Below are 16,879 nucleotides of genomic sequence, written 5' to 3'. Positions count from 1 at the left end.
CTTATTCACTCGATCAACTTTGGCACTATCCCAGAGAAGCTTACGCACGCGCACTGTTTCGTGACTGTAGTCGTTTTGAATGAAAATGTTTGTCCCTTTAAGTTTGTTCGTATTTTGAATGACAGCCTGCTTTTCATTGTAATCTTGAAAATAGGCTACTACTGGGCGTCGGCCGGTACGGCGGCCAAGGCGGTGAATACGGGCTATAGACATGCATTTAGCTCCAAGTTTTTGCTCAAAAATGTCTCCAACAACACTTTTTCTCAAAGGTGGCTTGTTTTCTCCGCTATTTTCCAAAATGCCATAAACGATTGTGTTTGACCTTCGACTGCGATCTTCAAAGTCAACCAGTTTTCTGCTTTGCAAGGCCACTGAATTTTGAAGGGTCAACGACGATGATTGAAGCGCTGTAGTTAGCGGCGAGCTCTAATTTGGTTCTTTCATAACTTGCTCTAGTGATTCTAAACGTGAGTCAAGATCACGCATGAGCTGTACACACTCGCTGAATTTGTTTTTCATTTCAGTAACCTCGGCGTGAATATGGGCCTGTCCCTTCAGTACATTCTGCAACATATCAGCTGTAGAGCGACCCGGGTTGCTTTCAACATAACCACATATCAAAATTGCAAGAGCTACGTAACAGTCGTGGGCAATACTCAAACAAACGCCTGGGCACGGCAAAACCAATAAAAACACCTCATCTCCACTACTAATTGCAGAAAATGAACAACTGACCTGCACAGCGAGAACAAATTTCTTGGTCAGCGCCATGGTCGCGGCCGTTTCGCCGTGCCCACGAAATGGTACTCGCATAGGCGTTCCTTCGCTCGCAGCACGGTGGGCGTGCCCACCCAGAAGGGAAGCCTGGCAAGCGAGTGAGCAGGATAGTAAACAATGCGCAAGCTTGGCTGCCACGTTGCACTCCTAAATGCTAAGCTCAAGCGTTCTCTATGGTTTACTATCGCTCTTTCCTGGCTCGCTCCATATATTTTACTGTTAAAGCAATTATAAAAACACTGGACACTTTCAGTTGGACGTACGTAACGAGGCTACGTACGCAGCACGACACGGCGGGAGAAATGCGCAAGCGTAGTCCGTAACGTATCTATTCCGCAGATGCGTGCGTACGCCCACAAGAAAACGCGGCGCACGTAAACGTAACGGGACGTAGCACCAGCTGCGTGACACTGTCGCGAGATATCAAATGAAAGAGCCGCCAGATTGCAAGATGTCTTGCCATGGCGAACGGAGAGAGCAACAACAAAGCCGGCGGGAATCGGGTTTATTTTACCTCGAGGAACGATGTCGTGCTGCTAATGGAGGCGCAGGCGCGCGATCCGTTCGGGCATGCCGAACGATGGGAGGAGATTGCTTGGCGCCTCATAGACGTCACCGTGTAGCATTTTATGGCGCGCTGTGAGCGCTAGCGCCTAGATCTGCTGCTGCCGCGCTACTCGGCGAAGGATCGGCGAAATCAAAAACGTTTAAAGAGCGGTGCTTAAGTTGCTTAAATTACAGAAACTGATGTTTGTAGGCGCGGAACCGAAGAAGAATAACGCGAGGGCGGCCAATTGCTCCAAGATATACTGAGCCTTGTTCAAGGCGCCTCGTACAAAGCGCGCACAGCGAAGTCGAGCAAGGTCTGCAATGGGCACTCAAATGCACAGGCGCGAAAATGAGCACCTGCTACCAGGAATGTGCATCCAAGCAGGAACTGCAGAGCGCAGCACAGCCTTCATCGACGAGTGTGACACCACTGATGAGGAATTTGATGTTGCTAGTACTAAGTGTCCCCGTCGCGGTTGCTGTTTTTCTCTTTACCGTAGGTGCCATCGTTGTCTTATATGAGGGCAGCACACTGCACTGAAATGCGCTCGAGTGTGCTGTTAGCAGGCACTACAGCTGATGGGACGCCGGCGCATCTCCTAAATAGGATGGTGACTGTGGATGATGACGATGGAGAACGGGAAGATGACATCAGCGAAAGTGGGATGAGCATCGACGCACTCAGGTGCGTATTTGGGCCGTGGTACATGTTCAACGATACGAGAAACAGCGCGACACACGGGACAGTGAAAGAGACGGACCAATTGCTGGTCCGTCTCTCACTGTCCCCTGTGTCGCGCTGTTTGTCGTATCGTTGAGCATCGACGGACCGGTTTCTACAAAGCCTCAATAGGCTGCAGCTAGCATGGTGACTGCGGCTGCAGCTAGGATGGCGGCTGCAGTGACTGTAGCCGGTGACTAAGATGGTGACTGCGGATGATGACGACTGAGAACGGGAAGATGACATTAGCGAAAGTGGGATGAGCATCGACTGATCCGTTTTTACAGAGCCTCAATCGGCTGCAGCTGCCCAATCGGTGCAGCCTTGTTCCGGAGGTACCGTATATGCGGCGACTTCAATAACATCGGGGCGTAGGAGCACCGAACCACCTAGGGATGAACCGATGCATTCTCAAGACCCACCAAGCTACCCCAGGTAAAGTATGTATTTCTTTTCGGTGCAATATGCGATAGCCCTACTTAGGAATGATCAAATGGTTTGCGTGCCACCCATCTGGAGCTGTGAATAGAGTGCTGACCGCACTGGCAGGGAAATCATTGTTGCACAAATCCCAGTTCTAGGGGCAGACTCAAAGTGGCATAATCCTACTGCGATCTGTAGTGTGTGGGCTGCACTCACCATTGCTTCGAGTTGACCTCAAAATAAAGCAGCCATAATACAGCATAACCACCGCACTCTAGTTTGTTGCAGCGGACACCACTACGGATAAGTAGCAATATGTACGCAAGAAAAAAATGATGGAGAGTGCTGTGTAGATAGATATTAATGCTAAAGAGAGAAGGCGTGCAAACACAGACACAATAGAGAAGTCAAGACAACACAACGTCGTTTCTCGTGTCTTTTCTCCTGTGCCTGCCTACAAAACTTGGCTGTTAATGCCATGTTTAATAGCCGTTTCCCGCTTTTTCCAAAGGGCGACATGTGCAGAGGCTTTATGTCGACTCTAATGTCATTCGATAAATACGTGCGAACAATTGATTGAGGTTCATCTTTAAAAGGCGAAAAAAAACCACAACGGACAGGTGGGAAGGAGACAGGACGACGCGCTACTAGCAACTGAAGCTTTAATCAAAAAGCGAAAGAAGATATACACACACATTACAAAAAAACAAGAAAAAGAGAACCAGACCACCGCAGAATGAATATGCATATAAATGATAAAACACCAGGCACGTTTCCTGTCACCAGCTTAAATTATATCAAGGTAATCTACCTCTCGTCTTGATAGCGCTACGGACGGACAGCTTATACAAGAAACACCCGATTTAGAAATATAGGCGGCTTCCACAATTTCACGAGTCCTTTGAACTCGGTTCCAAACAAAATAGCTGCTTCTTTAAACAAAGGAAGACACCCACAAGCATGACAATGAGCAGATAAGTGTGAAAGCTTGTCGGTCTTCAACGACCTTTCATGTTCACGCAAGCGTATGTTTACACACCGTCCAGTTTGTCAGATGTATGTCCGTTTGCAAGTTGTAGGTATGTTATATACTACACCAACGCGGCAGGGCACATAGGTATTCAGATGTTTTACACGGCACGACCATATTCAGTGCATCTCCTATCAACCATCCTTTCCACAGCGGGGCAAACACGGGAGAGCTTGTTAGGCGCACTGAAAACAACGTCAACACCATAACGCTTCGCAACCTTTTTTAACCGGTGCGAGGTCTTGTGCATATAAGGCACAACTGCGACCTTCGCCTTTTCCGCCTTGTTACTGTGAGGCACTGAAGTGCACCCCGATTTTACCCATCTGACAAGCTTCTCGCAGGTAGAGCCCAACAGGTTATCAGGGAACCCTGCTGCTTTCAGCCTACTGATCTGTAGAGCAAAGCTAGCACTAATAGAATGAGGACATGATTTTGATAGGGCAGACTTAATACACGAAAGCGCTATGCCATTTTTTACAATTCTCGAATGGGCTGATCCATACTGGAGGAGTGGTTTAGTAGACCTAGGGAAAAAACCCCAACATACATGAGAGGAGAGGAATTGCAACTTCAGGTCAAGAAACTGCAATTCATTATCCTTGGGAAGCTCAAAAATGAACTTCAATCCCGAACCACATTCCTTAAAAACTTTCAGGATGTCGATACACACTCTTTGGTGATCATACCTATCAAGTGAAATTAGATAATCGTCGACATACCGAAAGGCACGCTTGTGGAGCCCAAGAAGATTTTTTCCAACAACCGGTCCACTCTACTAAGAAAAAATTCACAAAGAGTGGGAGCTACTCTGGAGCCAATACAAACTCCCGACTTTTGTACAAAGAGCTCATTGTGCCATCCTACAAATGTTGCTTTGAGGTAAAAAGACAACAGCTCCAAGAACCCTCCCAGTGAAACACCGCAACTTGTTCGAAACGTCAATTCATCGTTTCCTTCGGTGATGCATAGTTTGACACTTTCCATCAGCTTGTCATGCGGAAGCGAGTAAAAAACATCCTCAATATCAATGCTAAAGCCATAACACATGCCGGGGTTATCGTTTTTGAAGTGCTCAACAACTGCTTCAGAATTAGGCACACGAAACGGGTCCTGAATGGCCAACGAGGAAAGATGGCACTGCAGATAACCAGAGACGGCGTGTTGCCAGGTGCCCCTTTCAGACACAATGGCTCGAAAAGGCTTATCCGCTTTGTGGGTTTTAACCGAGAAGAAAATTTCAAGGTGTAGGCCTTTTGAGCTCTTCACAGCCGACGAAAGGCGGCTAAGATTAAATTCATCTAAAAGCTCACGCGCGCGTTCCTTAACTTTCTCTTCTTTTACCGTCACGCGTTTAAAATTCTTATCCAGCGCGTCTAAACCCTTCTTTAAAAAAAGGGCTTCCGGTAAAACAACAAAGAAACCTTCCTTGTCAGAAGTTAACACACGCAGGCTATTTGATGCCAAGTAGCTGACAACAGGTTTCAAGCACCCCGCGTTGCGAGGCATGCCCTCAGTTTGTGCGAGAGCGTCCGTTCACTCCTCCACACATCGCGATCGCATGTCCTCCGAGGCTAAGCGCGAAATGGACGAACACAGAGACACTTTTTCCGCCCTATTAGGGGTCGGCTCAAAAGCATACTTGGGACCCAACTGCAGCACATGCCTGTGAACGTCCGGAAGTCGAGCATCGCCGAGGGTGAGGACAGTCCCTTCCGCCACAACCGTCTTCCTCTTCTTCGGCAGGTGCGGGCGAACCGAATTCCACAGTGTCTCGGTAAGCTGGCGCGAAGTAGCGCTCCAGTAGTGGAAGTCACGGAAACTTCTGGGTTGCCGCGATCCACTCCGCAGGCACAACGCAGGCAGTCGTAGAAGTAACGTACCTGTCGCCACCATTCCGAAGAAAGTAGGCGACAGAACCGTCGCGAGTGTCCCGTGCACGCGTGTCCTCCTTCCTACCTGTCCGTTGTGGTTTTTTTCGCGCCTTTTAAAGATGAACTTCAACCAACTCGCCCAACTGTCCCTGCTAATTGATTGAGTATTGTGATTTTTTTTTACGCCATGTACAGCGCGGCCATGCGAGCTCATTGATCTCACGCTGTATCATTAGGTACAGCTACATTACAGGTGGGCCAACGAGTGCAGTGCGCGGGAAAAATATGGCATCAAATTGGTTCAGTAAGCCGTAAGAATTGACAAGTCTGTGTTCTCGCATACGACAGAGAGAAGTGCTGGCGAGTGCGACAGTCGGCGGTCGGTGACCGGAGACGTTTGCTGGAAGCGCGTCGCATCGATGCTCATCGCTTCATGTGCGGACGCTGTAAGCAAGAAAAAAATGCTTCATTTAGGCTAGCCGAGGCTAGCGAGCTGTGCTGTAAAGTCAGTCGTACTCATCGGAATCGTGTATCCTCAAAACCAGAAGCGCCGATGACGTGTAGACGGACCCGGTTGGTGCGCTAGGCCTAAACTCTGGTGGAAGTCATGACGGTAGAATGTGATCGTGGAAGTCATACTTGATGGGGCTTATCTCGACGCAGGCCGACGGTAAACGTTTGTGCATTTTAACATCGCATACATTTTCACTCTTGCCTAAAAGTGCCCCTGAGGTAAGTGAGTCTGCAAGAATTGCCAGAGTTGCGTTTCTAGAGCGGCGGTATCATGCGGCGGCTGTTTTCTGGTCTACCCGCTGGAAGGGGCAATTGCGAAGCCAGAGCTCATGTACTTCTCGAAAACTGCGCGGTGATGTAACACAGTTACTGTCGCTGTTCACACGGATAGCTATAGTCTTGTAAATATCAATATACCGCAACACATCGCGGATGTAAACCTGATAAGTAGCGTGCTCAAAATGTAAACATTCACGGCTGATGTCCGTCACAAAACTTGAGGCGGTTATTGACGCCATATGAAAAAAAAAGCGTGCTAGAATGCGTAATGATGGGCGTTCACCAAGCCATGCTTGTTCACCCAGCCATCACGAAGCAATCCACCAATATATGTTTTACATCGCCACTATCAGCCAGCATTTTCCACTTTACACCAAAAGAAGCTCACCACCACCACCACCATCTGCCACCATCTTTTACACTCTCGCCATCATCAACCATTATGACCACCACAGCTTCCAGCACGTTCGCTATTATTTCCACCTTCTTTACTATTGTTTCCACCATATCGACCAGCAATTCCAGCATCCACCAAACAACCCAGGATTTTCAATAGGGACACTGGAATGGTATGTAAAGGAAGGCTAGCATCAAACTCTGGTGGACCAGACAGCGCGTAACTCTACCAAGTGCTGGTGTGAGGGCGTACGGGCGCTCCAGGCAGTGAAGCGGTTTTCTTGCCATCTCTCGTCTGAACGCAGAGTAGGTGACAGAGCACAACGCGTACATAATATAGGAGCCGTCTCCTGATATCGGTAAAATTACGCGCATGCCAGGGCCAGCAACCCAGCCTCTCTCCCCCCTTCTCCAAACGGGGCGCCGCTAATGCTTGTTCATCCGACGAAAGACGGGCTGGGCGTTTCCTCTCTGTTTGAAGAGCCATCGGCGGCAGGCCTCGCAAGCGCCTCGCTTGCACGCATGACCTGTGTACGTCAGCTTTCTCTTTCCCAGCTTCGTTTGCTACTAACCTCCGCCTTTGCGCTTGTTTCGTCGACTTCTTCGACGTTCCGCACAGCACAACGCCACTGACAGTATGCATCACATGTAAGTACGGCGCACATCATGACATGCTCCACCACATTGGTACGTCGGCCGGCCGCCGTAGATCAACACACCCTCTAAGCCTCCTGCGCACTCGGGCATTTTAGGGTCCACACATTGGCAGTGTTCGCTGCTGCTAGCGCTCCCCGAAGATTTCGAACTCCACACATCGCGATGCTCCAGAAGCTAGATTTCAAGGTCATATCATAGGATATGACCTTGAACGCGAAGAGGCCATATGGTGTTAAAAGGTAGTGCGCTCTCGGTCTCTCGTTGACTTCAATTTGCAAAAAGCCGGCCTTGACGTCCTTCGAAGAAAAGTACAGAACGTTATGGAGTCGATTCAGGGTGTCGTGTACCCGTGGGAGAGGGTACACGTCTTTTTTCATTACCTTGTTCAGGCATCAATAACCGATGCAAAATGGTAGGGTCCCGTCCTTCGCTAACAGCACGGGTGACGCCCACGGAGTCATGGATGGCTGGATCATGTCACGTAGCATTTCGTCGACTTGTTTCTTTCTTCACGGCCTTGCGTTCTCGCGTCGAATCTGTACGGGCTCTGACGGGGTGGTCTGGCTCTTTCCTCTGTAATGATTCAATGTTTTGCGATAGGGGTCTGCCGAGTTCTTGACGACGACGGAAAGCAGTTTTGGTATTGTATGAGCAGAGTTTTGAGTTGTTCTTGCTTACCTTTGGAAGGCTAGGATTGACATCGGAAGCTGGTTGGGGAGCTTGGTTCGTCGTTGTAGGCTTGGAAGAATCGGTGAGAGCTAAAACATTGGTACTTCCAAAATTTCTTCGATGTTGGCGGCCGCCATGCCTTTGTTCACGTGCTTGTATCATTGCTGAAATTAGTTGGTATCACTGTTGCTTTTTGCCCCTCCGCAGCTGCGCTATTTCTTCTGCGACGCAATTCTCCCGGTTAATCAACTGGTGCTGGTTACCTTCAATGACGCCTTCCAGGTCTGCTGATTTCTTAGTGCCCACGGAAATAACAGCACTCGAGTGAGGGGGAATGTTGACCTGGTCTACCAGCACATTCACGGCGTGCTTTCCTGGCAGTGTGTGCGCGGTGGTTGTGCTTTGTCTGTGGATAGGGTTATCGACTCGGATCTCTGGTCGATGACAGCACCGTGTAGGTTTAAGAAGTACATGCCCAGGATGGCATCTCTTGAGCAATGCTTCAGCACTACGAAGCTCGCCGGATAGATCCAGTTGTTAATAGGGACTCTCGCTGTGGAAATTCCTGCCGGTGCTAATAGGTGACCTCCAGCGGGTCGGATTTCAGGCCTTCTCATGTCGTCTTGCTTTGTTCAACTTCGTGGCGAAAGGCCCACTGGTAGCATGTTCTCTGTAGTTGGCTTTCCTACCAACGGGAGCCTAATAGCCTGTTGCAATTGAGGCCTTCCCAAGAAGTCCATGACGTGGTTCATGTCCACGTTGTATTTGACTTGCCTACCCGCTTTGTGCAAGAAAAATGGGCCTGATGTGCAATGCAGTGAACCTCTATAATCAGATTTAGTATGGTAGATCCCTGAGTTAAGCCCTTTTTTGGCGCGCGCATATTCAGATATCGCTCGCAATATTAGAAGTACACGATGCAGTTAACCTCGACACGCTCGGTTAGTCGGCATAGACCTGCCTCCTTGACTACTGCCGTCGCATGGCTACGCAAACAAGAAACCGAGGAAAGCGGTCGTGACAACCGAGTCTAGGAGAGCCAGCAGATGTAGCTGACCAGATGAGCTTACAAACCAGCTCCAATTCAGGCGAACCAGATCTTTTTGGCGAATGGGCTAAGGATCTACTTAGCCTACCGCGAGAATCGTGCGGACCCGACGGTACCATATTCACTTCCTCTTCTCCACCTAAAGAATGGTTATGTTGCTTGAGCAACCTCAACACTTCAATATTTACCAAGTCCTTCCACGCGCCCCTACAAACATCACTCTATTCCAAAGTGTAGTGTTACTGGATATTGGTGCCACACTTCGTTCCTGCCAAGCACAACCGCGTACCTTTCTTCTTAACTCACGTCCTCAAAGCAGAATCTCTACAATGGCCCAACGACAGCCTACTGAATCCAAAAGCATGAACCTGTTGGTTTCAACACCCATTTTATTGTATCTCCTCCTGGAACTCGCTTTTTCATAACGGCACTTGTGTCCCTACACACAAGAATGTGGTGTGACCCCAGCTCATATCAGTGCCGTCTGTGAACGGGCTGTCCCCATGATTGCGCATCGGTCCACACCCGATTATCACGCATGATGGAACCTCCCTTCTCTTCAAAATGCCTTCCCATGCTCCTCGCCCAGAAGTACCGGGCCTACCTAGATTTCATATTTACCGTACGCATTTCGTGCTCAGGGCTTCGACGGTAGTGAAACGCCACTGCTTGTTCAAGTTCTTAGTTTTGCTGATATCGGTGAGTGTTTCAGAACTTCCATCTCCTTCGTACAATCTAGACGAATCACTAGTGATATCATTAGGTTGTACATAACAATGTAAAAGAGCGCTCGATTAATCACTCCTTTTTCGTTCGTTCTTTGTACATTACTCAAGGGTGCACTTCCACACAGCTTTCCATTATGCGCTCGGCAGAAGGCTCCAACTGTGCTAGCGTCATGTGGTGAAATGGCAATTCATTTTCCTCGGCATAAGGCTTGAACAAGGAAGACGTCCTGGTTGCCTGAAAATTATGGCGCGCATGGTGGCTTTTGTCTTAGCAAAACCACAACACTTTTCACACTATCTGATTGCGTACCACTTTCCAAATTGTAGGCGTATATCTTCATGTGTATAGCCCGTCAATAATAAAGCGTCTAATCTCAATGTGTAATCACAAGTGCACACGATTCTTATGTTATATTCAAAATGTGAATGGACATAGCCATAACTAAGATAAGTAGCCAAAAATTAGACACAAATAAATTGTTTCATACTGCATTTGCGCACGATTCCATTGAATATTTTCAGCCACATTACGAACATTTTCCTCTCATTTGAATTTTAATGCCGGAAACTACATTCCAAGTCGACAGCTGAACGACAAATATCCCCCTCTCAGTTAACCATAAATTTCGCTCAGTAGTAGTGTTTGCAAAGTTCTGCTACCGTAAAGAATTCTCTAGACTCTCGTGCATTCCAGCATTTCCATTACTAAGCGGTCGCATATTTTTTGCACTTCTCTATTGACGTCTGTGCCTCACTATGACGCACACAACAAGCTTACCGGCTTAGTCTTCTTTTTCATAGAAATATTCGGACCCATCGCTCTTTCTTCTTCTGTTTTTTTTAGTTTTTTCCTGAACAACATATGCGCGTAGTGGTTAAGTGTTAAAGGTTACAAAAATATCGCGACTGTGAGTTCCAGGATTATTTAGCTTTAGCGAATGGCACAACTCAATGGGTGACGTACTTCCGCCTAATTAACACAGAGGTTTTCGCCATGATTTGAAGCAAAGCAAACTCTTCCATTAGCAGAAAGAGTGGTGCGAGTTGGTAAACGTGCATTACGAAATAGAACGTGAAGGAAAAGACAACTGGAAGGAACGACGCGCACAAAAGAGTAATTGAAACAACTGTCAGCCCATACATGTGTGAATCTGTACTTTATGGCATAAATATATTCACAACCTTAATGAAACCCAGCAGATAATAAAGCCAAGGAAGGAATAGGCGACGTTAATTGCACTGTTTTAGGTGCATCGTAGTAATGTTGATGTAGATGTGACGAAAGTAAAGTGCCTGAAAACACTTGTCTTCGGCAGGGACCGAGCCAGCAACCTTCGGATTACGCACCCGATGCTCTTACCAAGTGAGCTGCTAGTTTTCATTTCCTCGCTGTCAGTCGAGAAACTAGCCCTACAAATTTCCTTCCTTCATTCTTAAAGATGTTCAACCTCCCAGGTGAATACCTGTAGTACCGCCCTTCAACCCTTCAGCTGAGGGTATTAGGTCTTCCCATCTTTCTCGTTCTTCTCCGTTGCCATTTTATTTCCGCGCTTTGTTTTGTAATAAAATCTTATTTATCTTGCGTAATTTCAATAAATCGCATGCACGCTGTAAAGAGGCAACATATTCACATAAAATGTTACTAGCCCATATCAAGAAAGGTACTTCGGTTCGTCAAGTCGAGATGTAGCAAAATTACGTAATTGGTGTCTTTCAGTTACGACGCTTAACCCATACGTTGGTGTGACAGTCTTTACACAAGTGTATGATATTATTTCAGTATACAAGAGGTAGAATTTGGGCGCTGTAGTTACAGCTAGTACTTGGAGAACAAAAGTTCGACGACGCCAGAGAGAAAGTCACGCAGTGCGAGCAATAAGTTTCCCTACAATCTATTCGCCTGCACAAGAAATTGTGTGATTCTTGAAGTATTAAAAACAGCTAAAAGTTGCCCATCTACGGGCATGGCTTTTTTTTCAAGTGAAGTATGGGTACGCTGTTCCCCTATTCCATCTCTGATGGCGATAGTGGAATTGAATCGTAGAAGGAAAAGAAATTAACTTGACATTTCCAAGCAGCGAAATCTTTTCAGTGGCAGTAAGAATGTGCGACTGCACACGTTCAACTACAACACAAATGTTTATGGGGCATGCAGCAGGGAAAACGTCACTCACTCATTTTAGTATTTTCAGCTACTGTATACCTCTCTCAGTCTTCTCAGAAGCAACATTGAACATCGTGTAATGCACAGGTTCCTGGTTTGGTCCCTCTCGACAGCAAGTCGTCTTTTCGTCCACTTCACTTTTTTCACATCCACGTCACAATTACTACACTTAAAACACAACACTCAAAAGAGGGCATTTGACGTGCCCTATGCCTTGGCTTCATTATCTGCTAGTTTTCATTATGGTTGTGTTTTTTGTTCTTTTCTTCCATCGTATTTTTTGTTCAACCTTATATTTCTCTCCCTTATTCGCCCAGTGAAAGGTAGCAAACGGGAAGTTTTTTTTCTGGATAACCTCACTGCCTTCTCCCTTTCTGTTTCCTTCCTTCCGTGTCGAACAATTAAAAAGTCCTCAAACTTCCTTTTCTTCATTCACTTATAGCGATGGCCTCATCCCGCCAGCTTTGATGTATTTCAGTAGGATGGGAGGGCGTATTCGTCAGCAGTACGGTTGGTAAAAGGTCACGTGCTACGTGAATAGAGTACCGTCGAATATAGAAATATAAAAATCACAATTTCGCCAACACAGCATGTCGACAATGAAGAATCATACGCTCTGAGATATTTCTTTTTCTTTTAAACTGCGGCGCGTGAAGTGACCCCTATGCGCATCCTGCCACACGTGGGCGTCTGACGTAAGGAGTGCCCGGTGTTTTCTTTTTCTTCGTTTCTTATCACGAGTGGCTAAAGAAAGGGGCAACTTTGTCGTACTTGTCTGAAGGGCCGTTTCCAAAGTGAAAGAAATTGTAGCAGCGTTCTGTGTTAGAAAACACGCTAAAGCGGCTTCGAGACCTGCGTACCACAAACGGTAAACTGTGAACATAAACAGCTCGCCGTTATTAAGCCGATGCATGCATGGCGTGTGGTTGAGTTTAACGAAACGTGCTGGGGAGCGAGGTGTCGCTGCTTTAAATCCCCAGTGGGGCACTTCGTCGTTTTTTTTCTTTGTTCCGTTTTATGTATATACATACGTATACAAATCAGCCACATGACTGCGACGGCGACGGCAAAAATCTGCCGAGTGTGTACGTAATTGCTATCGCAATACAAACCCGCATCTTTGTCTCAGGTGCAAGGGAAGGTATGTGGTGGCAAGAAAGTAGAATGTTACACGAAGTTGTGCTAGCAGCTGACACAATTACGATGCGACCCGGTGTATTTCTACGAAGCGCTGGCGTATGGCGCCAACTCCACTTCAGCAGGCGGAGCTGCCTTGGTGTTTTAGATCGTTGGACGCAAAGATGTCAAATGACAGAATGAACAATCGCATGTGCCCTCAGCTGATCGCCGTCGAGATAACGCGACCGCGCCATACCCGTTTAATGAAGGTTCGCCTACAAAAACCACACGAAGCCCCCTTCCCCTCCTACATTCCTTCGTGAGAATTCGCAAAAGGCAGAGGGCCAGCTCAATTCATATCTGCTCGATCCGCGACCAGTGGAAGGTCCCGTACTCTTTCACGGGCACATAAAATATGCGACGGGCGGTGTTATCGATTCAGACTTTACAGGGTACAGGACGGCCACGGCGATGCATATTCTGACGACAAGAATGCGCTTCAAGTGTCGATATATTTAGTGCATATTTTATCTCCAAAGGTACACTTTCTTAGCGGACACAGTACTGTACGAATAAAATACAGGACACAGGATGTGCAGCGCGATGTGTTTTGTATTTCATATGTCGTCGAGCGAGTGTTTTATTCGTTCTGAACTGTGTCTGCGCCAACTAAGTGCACCTTTGAAGATCAATGAACGACGTGATACCTTATAGCTCTTCCATCACAATTGGCACCGCGAGAATATTTTGTCTGACGTATCTGGCGCATGTGTCGCACCAACTATCCCACGATCACTGGTTTTGTAATAGAGGCCCCTTACCTTGAAGACCTGCGCTAACCTACCTTCGTTAGCAATGCACGCGAAATCTGCCACAACATTCCAATAAAGCACAAACGCAACAATAACGATCCTGATAGATGTTCTTTAATTATGTTCACAAGTTTCCCTAAACCACAACAATGTGTTTTTACTCTCTTTCGGCCATGCTAGATTCAGTCCATTTTTCTTTTTGAAATTAAAAATTCTTCATGCACCCATTTGTAGCGAAAATTCACAATGATTGGCGCACGAACTTCTGACGAAACATATCTTCCCAGTACAACAAGATGTCGACCTTGCCAACGGTTTCGACTCTGGAAGCGCCTCTGGCAGCGCTCTGCCAACTGAGTAAGTAGGATGCTTGCAGACGGCTGTGCAATGGCGAGATATGAAACGAAGCGGGCAATTGAATGAGACAAATCAGTTTTTCTGCAGCACATCAATCGACGGGGGGGGGGGGGTCTTGTGGCTTCATGCAAGTGATAAAGTTTTCTCCACCCGTTTGCAGCGCTAAAGAACAAAAGAGCGCGCAACCGCGTACCAGGAAGGCACCGAACTTGTTCTGGCTCGACATCTTTAAAGAGCTCGTTCCGCAGAAATTCGAGTGTCGGTGCGGTTAGCGGCATCGTTGGTTGCGAGACCAGAGCCAACCAGAGACGTAACCGTATACACGGCATGTATTTCCACGTCGGCGTCAGCGTTCGCATCGTCCTGGTCCGGATTCACGGCTGTGGTTCGCGACAACATGTCCGCGAAGATGAGTTATTTTCCTGGGACGTAGCGAAGGACCTAATGATACTTGAGCAGGCGCAGGAAAAACCTTTGTAATCGAGGCGGCATATCAGCGATTGCTTTTAGAGCTTAGCAATACGTTTTGTTGGGCTAGTTGGTTCATGACTTCCGAAGGAAAAAATTGTAGCGCAAAGAAACACACGGACAGACAGAGAGGACGGGACTGACGCAGCGCCAGTCCCGTCCTCTCTGTCTGTCCGTGTGTTGCTTTGCGCTACAATTTTTTCCTTCGGATGCTTTTAGAGCTATAGCTATCAACGGCCGATGATCGGTTTCGAAGATTATCTGTCGACCATAGACGAAGTAGTGAAATTTTGGCATCCGAACGTCACTGCTAATGCTTCCTTTTGAATCTGTGAATAACGCTGTTCCACATCAGTCAGCGCCCTTGATGCGTACGCCACAGGACGCCGTTCGATTCCGGGATACTGCATGGGAGCGGAGCCCAAACCACACATTGATGCGTCTAACGTCACATTCGTTTCCTTCTGAGGGTCAAAGATAGCATGAAGTGGCTGTTCGCAAAGACTGCCGCAGATACTCTGCCATTCATGCGTGTGGTTTGGGGTCCATGCGAATGCTGCATCATGCTTGATTAGGCTACGCAAGGAAGCCGTCCTCTGCGACAAGGAGGGTAGGTACTTGGAAAAATAATTGGCTACGGCCAAAAGACGTTGCACTCCCTGTTTATCTGTCGGCATGGGTGTCTGTTTCATACACACGATCAGCCGTCGGTTGGGTTTTATACCGTCTTTCGAGATAATATCCCCCAGAAATTCGATTTCTTGAAGACCAACCTTGCACCTCTCGGCGTTTAGCCTCAGTCCGGCTTGCCTTGTAGCTTCGAGGACTGATCTCAAGCACTGGTCATGTTGTTCCTGCGAGGTTCCCCAAATCAAAATGTCATCAACGTACACATGAACGCCTGGCAAGGAGTCAAATATTTCGCCAAGTGTCTTTTGACATACTTCTGATGCTGACGAAATTCCAAAAGGCATCCGCAAAAACCGATACCTCCCAAAAGGAGTGGCGAACGTGCAAATTCTTGTTGTTTTTTCGTCTAGAGGCACTTGGTGAAAACCAGTTTTTGCGTCAAGTCGACTGACCACCTTTGCACCAGCTAGTTCCGCCTCAATGTCTTCCCGTCTTGGCATCTCGTAATGCTCCCGTTTTATGTTAACGTTGAATGCCCTGGGATCCATGCAGACCCTTAACTTTCCAGCTTTTTTCTTGACAATCACCAATGCACCAATTTGCTTACCCATTCAGTTGGAACGTTCACCTTGGCCACAATGCCTGCTTACTCAAACCGATTCAGCTCGCTGCGAAGTGGTTACTTCAGGGCTAACGGGACTCGGCGGGCGGCTTGAACCACTGGGACAGCATGCGCGGAGAGCACCATCGTGTATTGTCGTTGCACGCAGCCGGTACCTTCGAATAGTGCGCCGAATTCTTGCAATACTTGTTCGGAGCTGTTTTCTGCCACTGCGTCGACTGTCCTAATAACAAGCCCGAGCATTTCATTCGCCTTGAGCCCGAGTAGTGCCTGTCTTCCTTTCTTGGAGACGTAGAAGGTCAAGTGCTGGCGTCTGTCACCGATGACCACTTCTTGGCCGATGACGCCTATGTGTCCGATAATGGTCCCATCGTATGATCGCGGAGTGGTGTTGCTGTGTTTGGTAGGCGGCATTGGCTGTAGATTCCTGTAGACGGAATACGGTATGAGGTTAGCTTGAGATCCCGTGTCGACTTTGAATTTGACTTCCTTGCTGCCAAGGGTCGCTATCACCATCCAATCTCGTTCATTCCGTATGCTGCTGATACACACATCTAGAATTTCAAAGTCGTTGCCATCGTCGTCATCCTGGAGCTCGTCAACGCGCGCCGCTCTTCGGCAGCAAACAGCGAAGTGATTCCTGCCTGGCATATTCTGCACGTTTTGCCATAAGATGGGCAGTCGCGTGGCCTGTGTTCTTTACCACAACGGGAGCACTTGAAGGTTTCGGGATGCTTCTTTGAATCCCGAGCAACATTTACCTGTTCCACTTGGTTTACGCTATGTGCCCATGCTTCGCATTGCTGAGCAGCTGCCTCTGATGCTTTGCACAATTTTTCGACTTTGGCCAGCGTGAGCTCATTGTCTTGCAGAAGTATAGCTCGCAGGCCATCGTTGCTAATGCCGATCACAATTTGGTCGCGTATCATGGAGTGTGTAAGTTGTCCGAAATTACACGATCGGGCTTGCATCATAACGTCTCGAGAAAACTGTTCAAACGTTCTCCCGCTGTCTGCATCCTCTTACGAACATGTACCGCTCGG

This window comes from Rhipicephalus sanguineus, chromosome 8, assembly GCF_013339695.2.
Source record: "Rhipicephalus sanguineus isolate Rsan-2018 chromosome 8, BIME_Rsan_1.4, whole genome shotgun sequence".
Taxonomy (NCBI): Eukaryota; Metazoa; Arthropoda; class Arachnida; order Ixodida; family Ixodidae; genus Rhipicephalus; species Rhipicephalus sanguineus.
This window is presented reverse-complemented; position numbering follows the sequence as displayed.